The following is a 5,273-nucleotide window of genomic DNA, read 5'->3' on the forward strand; positions in this document are numbered from 1 at the left end:
CCCCAAAGTGTCCAGAGCCTTGTCCTCCTCCTAAGTGCCCAGAGCCTTGTCCTCCTCCAAAGTGCCCAGAACCTTGTCCTCCTCCTAAGTGCCCAGATCCATGCCCCCCTCAGCCATGCCAGCAGAAATGCCCTCCTGTGCAACCTCCTTCACCCTGCCAGCAGAAGTGCCCACCCAAGAGCAAGTGAGTGCTTCATCAGTCACCAGGACCAAGAGAAGAGGAGGAAATCTGTCTCCCATACTTCCACAGAAACATTTCCATCTCAGTTCAAAGCCTGCTATGCATACAAGAGAATCTTGTCTACCCTTCACACTCCATGTGTCTATGATGACCCCTGATAGGGAGGGCATTCTCCTGAGATTGTTCTTCTGATGTCAAGGGGAGGCTGAGAATGGTCCTTCCTCACTGGTTCAGTGTCCCAGATGCTAAGTGACGAGCACCATCTTCCCATCCTGTGCACTCAGAGGATGTTTCCAAAACTCTCAGTCTCCTTGTTTGTGTTGTTGTCACTGTGGCTTCATTTCCTGAATAAAATACATTTTGGTTGATACTACTCATGTGACTTTTTTTCTAAAATTCACTCCATGACCTTCCTGATATGCTCCTATTCCTTTACTTTTATTCTTTGATTCCCAGGTTATTTTTATATCAGTTTTGACTGAATTTTGGATCATAACAAAGGATACTCAGTGTCTGTCTGCTTGCTTATGAGAAACAATTTCATTTTGCACAACTATGGTCTTTCTTTTAGCATGAGATATCTTAAGAAGATTATTTTATACTCAGACATGCGTGTGTCCTTTATTACAGATCTTCTCCCTACACTCCCATGTATTTCCCTCTTACTTTTCCCTTCATCTGATGTAATAGTCACACATCTACATCAACCCACCCTTGTTACATTTTCATACTTCAATATTTTAAACATCAGCGCCAACTTTGTATTTAAGACTGGATTTAGTTCTCTTAACATGGTGACATGCAGTTTCATTTATTCACCTGCTGAGTACATGATATCATTCTTCCTTATGATTCATTTTAGCGGGATATTTTCTTATCTCATTCATTCACTGTTGAGCCATGAGACCGATTATTTAACTTTCATTATTAGGTGTAGTTCTGAAACATAGATGGATATGTAGGCATCTCTAATGTATACTATGATTGACTTTTTTTTCATACGAACCCATGTAATGCTGGTGAATCATATGATAGTCCTACTTTAGTGTTGTTTCTTTGGAGGAAACCCCACACTGATTTCCATATTTGATGGGTTATCTACTCTCTCACAGTCTGACAGCTTCTATTCTTTTCCTCCACTCCTCTGCCAGGACATGTTTTCATTTTGATTGCACTCAATATTACATGGGTAGAATGGTCTTTTGGTATAGGTTTAGTTTTCAGTTCTCTACTGGCTAGAGAGTTGACCATTTTCCTGTTAATATCACTTGTAGAAACTCCTTAAGTATGTTAACATCTTGTCTTTGGTCATAATTGAACTAATGCATGCTATTTGAGTGGCATAATCGGAGGCACATAATTATTACTAATTAAGTGAGTGATAGGTTTAGAAGCTGCTGATCTACATCATTTCCACTGCACTCACTTCTATCCCCACTTCCATCTGCAACATCCCCATCATCAGTACCAGTACCAGAATCATTATCACAACCCCTACAAGCTACAACATCAGCTGGCACTGCCTACCTCTGCTATAATTGCCACCCTCTCTACCATTACCCCACTAAGAACATCATATTCATGTTCATCACGATTTCCATAATCAATATCACAAAGTCTCTAGTACCAACAACATCATCAAAAAAAACCAAGCAAAATATCGTTAAATGTAGAAATATGTGGGAAAGGGATTCCAGGAAAGGAATGAGAGGCCTACATGGAACCTCCTGTTATATGTTAATATAGATTTTGATGTTTTTCATGAACTTTTTCTAATGGCATAGATTATATTACATTAACATATTAAATTAACTGAAGAGCTTGAAAATATTAGAATTTCATGTTCAAGTCTTTCATATGACTCATAAAAATCCTTAAGTGCTAGGATAAAAATATGCAAGCTGTATTCAGGGTCATCTACATTAAAAGATCACAAAACTACAAGAATCAAATATAATAATAATAGATGATGTCTAGAAAGGATCGATGTGTGTGCATTCATGTCTGTGCACACATGTGTTCCATGTCTCTGGTCTTTAAGGTTCACACTTAAGAATATGTGTTCTGCACCCTGTTCATATGTAGGCTGTTCCTCATGGAAATTCTGTGGAAGGAACTCCCCTTTGGTGTCTCAGCCAGGAATGAGATTTGGCTGCTCTGAATCTGGTGCCAGTGCTGTCATAATTAGTAGATGCAATTTTGAAAATAGTGTAATTAACATATATATTGTAAAAAGTGAATGGTTTCGTCATTTCATTAAATATTTAAATATATGCATATAGAATGTATTCACCTTCATCCATTGCATCATCAGAGGAGAGCAAACACGTGATACTTGTATTTGCAGACTTGCTTGTGTCATTCAATATGATGCCTTCTTCAAAATATCATCTTTATTATTCTTTGAAAAGTTTATCCAATGCATTTCAGTGATCCTCACTCAGAGGCTTAGCAACACCTGTCATCCATCCACCGCGCCTCTCCTTCTACTCCCACCCACATTTGCACCCAGCTTTGATTTAGTTTTTATTTGCTTCTTACTGCCATCATTTCCATTTGTGTAGTCCAGCTACTCTAGACAATGGAGTGTGGTCAACACAGCAAGGGTAACACTGAAGAAAGATGACATTCCTTCTCTCGGAAGCTATCAGCTGCTAAGAACTTCTCAGCTAGTGGTGGGATTTCATACATACCTCTCCTGCATGATGAGTTTCGGTCTGGTTTGAGCTTTCCCATGACTGTGCATGCTGTGTCAGCAGTTATGAGTTCAAGTGTTTAATGGCCTGGTTATGTGAAGAAAACAGTTTCTATCTCCCCTGAGAGGCAATGCTGAGCAAACACTAGTTTCCTACTCACAGCTCCATTTATCACTTGCAGGTCTCTTTGCTAATAATCTATAGTGAGGAGAAGCTTCTCAGATGAGGAATTGATGGAGGAAGGTCATTGGTTAATTAAATAAAGAAGCTGCTTGCCTTGATAGGTTAAAACATAGGTGGGAGGAGTAAACAGAACAGAGTGCTGGGAGGAAGAGGAAGTGAGCTCAGATTCGACAGCTCTGCTGTCTGGAGCAGAGACGCCATGCTCCCGGCTCCTGGGCGGACGCGGGGATAGCTCTGCTCTCTGAGGCACATGCAATGAAGCTCCGACCCAGGATGGATGTAGGCTAGAATCTTCCCGGTAAGCGCACCTTGGGGTGCGACACAGATGATTAGAAATGGGCTAAATTTATATGTGAGAATTAGCCTAGAAGAGGCTTCATAGAAATGGGCCAAGCAGTGTTTAAAAGAATACAGTGTCCATGTAATTATTTCGGGGCATAAGCTAGCCAGGTGGCTGGGGTGCCCCGCAGCTCCCTATTACTACAAGGAATGAGTGATATATTGATATGAGTATAGCAAGAAGCCATTGGTTATTGCTGTGTTGCTTTGTCCATTTAGCAGAACAGTAATACTATTTAGCTACACATCCCCTCCTTTCTACCAGTGCTAGGCATGGACTTTGTCCCATAGAGAAGGACCTTAAATCCAAACAGAAAGTGGGCAATTGCTCCCATACATTTATGCCACTATCACAACAGTGGGCATACCTTGTCAAGCCAGGGTTTGTTGTAAGTTGCAGTGTTCAGAACTGGATGAGGCTGGTGAGTACTTTTCTCCTTCAGCAGTGTACATAGCACCTTCCAATATCACAAGGGCTGGCCAGAAGAGCTGAAGTGTCTCAGTAAGCACCTTCTAGATTTCTCCATGTTCTATGCCTTAAGCATTGGTGTCTACAGAAATATGGTCTTACAATGAAGCTCTGGAAAGTAGACAAGTTACCAGCAACACTCTGTAAGGTAGTGAAGTCAGTCTATGGGCCCTCACTGGGTAGAAACTAAAATGAGGTAAGGTATTACGGCTACTGAGGTTTGCACTTGCTAGTATGAGTTATCTACTTTTGGCTTTGCACCCCTTCCATTAGTAAGGTAACTGCATTAAACATTTTATATATGTATAAAATTATTATTATTACTACTATTCTGGTAAGATTTTAAGAGTAGTAGATTTCCATATGTTTTTTTCAAAAGGTCTTTAATATTAACCATCGCTCTATGCCCTGGTCTACCCTGCCCTGTCATGTCCTATCACAATGTAAGTTATCCTTTTACATTATTTCCCTTTATCCTTTCGTATCTTCTGAGTGGGCTATATTCAGAAGAAGAACTTCTCTTTAATTGACCCTATGTTATACTGATGTCACAGGTCAGTGTGCAATTTTGTAATTTGGTATGACGGAAGCCAGACATTGCCTAAGATCATTCTTTACATGTGATATGCAAACATGGAGAGTACTGAGTCTCCTACTGACCTGGCCCTATGGTATGTGTCCTAACCTTTATGAGCCATCCACTGGTGGTGTGTTTCTTGGCACCTGGCCTCAGAACTGATGACTCGTTCCCTTCAGGTACATGAATAATTATGTTCTCAGTTAATTGTTCCTCACTCTGAAAGGCACTGACAGTCACAGGGAGCTGACATGCTTCCCTGAGTTTGATTCAGTACCCATGTGCTTCTCAGAGCAGAGCTGGGACTAGTTAATGGCTTTGTTTCCTGTTCCTCATTCTGTTCTTTCTTCTCCAATTATAAAGCAACTTTTAAGGACTGAAGAGAATACTTTTCTCTTTTCTGAACTCTTGCTTTCCTTCTTCTTAGAAGGTTCTAGATTCTTGAATTCTTGGTGTTGATTTATACCCTTGTCGATGTTCTGGGATATCTCAAGTATAATCATGGCAGCAGTTATAGTCATCACTGAGGTTGCTCAGTATTTTAGAACTTAAGCTTCAGACTATCTTTCTTGAAGATTGGTGTGGGAAGTCCTTCTGTATATGTGTTGCTTTTATTGACTAATGAATAAAGAAACCGCTTTAACCTGTGATAGGGCAGACTATAGCTAGGTGGAGAAAACTAAACTGAAGCTGGGAGGAAGTAGGTAGAGTCAGTGAGATGCCGTGTTTTCTTACTGAAAATGTGAAGACAGATGTTGGTTTTCGAGGTTAATGAAAAAAAAATGGTTCTTCGGCGCCAGGAGACCTAGCTTTGGGGTGAGTTTCTGG

The sequence above is a fragment of the Microtus ochrogaster genome, unplaced genomic scaffold (genome assembly GCF_000317375.1).
Source record: "Microtus ochrogaster isolate Prairie Vole_2 unplaced genomic scaffold, MicOch1.0 UNK16, whole genome shotgun sequence".
In the NCBI taxonomy this organism is placed as follows: Eukaryota; Metazoa; Chordata; class Mammalia; order Rodentia; family Cricetidae; genus Microtus; species Microtus ochrogaster.